General features: G+C 37.9%; 1 long non-coding RNA gene across 2 annotated transcripts in view; it reads left to right on the top strand.

Annotated features, from left to right (window-relative positions):
- LOC128629140 (uncharacterized) overlaps window positions 1-835 on the top strand; it is a 54,394-nt gene extending 53,559 nt beyond the window's left edge. For both annotated transcript variants that reach the window (XR_008393435.1, XR_008393434.1), the window contains one exon: window positions 1-835. This exon is cut by the window's left edge and continues 758 nt beyond it. This is a non-coding gene — a long non-coding RNA (uncharacterized LOC128629140).
- The last annotated feature ends 439 nt before the right edge of the window (window positions 836-1,274 follow it).

The raw sequence follows: 1,274 nt of genomic DNA, 5'->3' as shown, positions 1-1,274 counted from the left end.
CCTTCTGATCTTAGCCCATTTTCTGAGTCTTACTTAGCAGGATTTCCTTGGTTATGGGTAGCATGATCAGTAATGTGAAAAGCATGTGTGTATGTATGTGGATATAATTTTATACATGAAGCTGCAGGTATGTGTCATCCACATTTACTGCAGTGTAAAAGCATGTCGAGAAACCCCGAGGAGAATCTGCTGATCAGTAGTGGTGATGTATTTTCTTCCTTTAAGGGAGTGATAAAAACCCAGCTTCATTGCAGAGAAACATTGTTGGACATTTTCTTTTTCCAGAAAACTAAAGCTACATGGCTTTGATTGACTAGCCTGAGAAGGATTTCACAATATTTCTGTGTGAAGTATACTCAAACAAAAAACCCACTGAAAACCTGAAAGGCGAACGCTTGTCAGTATGATGTTTTAGTGGTTTGACCCTTAAACTTTGTAGATGGGAGTCTGAATCCCCCACTGCTTAGTTTGCAGAGTTCGCTGTGGTCTGTCCCACTTTTAAGGTTAACCTTCAAGGTGTGAGGGATTCCCAGCCACATATTTTTTTAATTTATCAGTACCACTCGCTCTGCTAAAGGGTGGTCTTTCACATCGCCTTCGCTTGTGGGTTTGCGCGCCTACATGTGGTGTGATCATTGTTTCGTTTCTTCACAGTCTTGCCCTCTAATGCTGTCGTCCCTATCACCATCTTCCCCTCTTGATCTTTCTCTACAATAAATGGTTTTCACATTGTCTGGACTTTTTTTGGCTTTAAGACAGCAGAGGTCCTGAGTTGGTGGTTTTTAGGTGACATTTTATCTTCTGTTTGATGGGAATTCAGATGTGTGAAGCCCCCCCCCCCCCCCCCCCCATAATGTATTGCATCACACCCTACCCTCTTACATGTGAAAAATATAGCTTTTTTCCAACAGTAATTTCAACACATTTCCTGTATTGAGAAAGAAACAATAGCTGCTTACATTAAATGGTGTTCTATCAGTAAATGATGAAATGCAGAAATGAAAGAAATTAACTGTTACTCTTAGAATAAAACAAACATCACTGGGTTGTTTTTCTTTGTTTTTTTCCATGTAGTTTCAGCTAACTGTTCAATGCCAGAACAAGGTTTTCTGGTATCCATGCCTTATGGTATCTGGTATCCATCCATAAAAAGCTATAAATTTATAAATGTATAATGTAAAATGTTCCAAATGTATAAAAGTTCAAAAAGATATTTTTGATTATACTTTTTGTTGTTGTTTTTTTTTTTTGTTTAATTACAAGTAAGCATCTAC

Source organism: Ictalurus punctatus, chromosome 25 (assembly GCF_001660625.3).
Source record: "Ictalurus punctatus breed USDA103 chromosome 25, Coco_2.0, whole genome shotgun sequence".
Taxonomy (NCBI): domain Eukaryota; kingdom Metazoa; phylum Chordata; class Actinopteri; order Siluriformes; family Ictaluridae; genus Ictalurus; species Ictalurus punctatus.
Note: the sequence above shows the minus strand (reverse complement) of the source record. Positions and strands in the feature narration are given on the sequence as shown.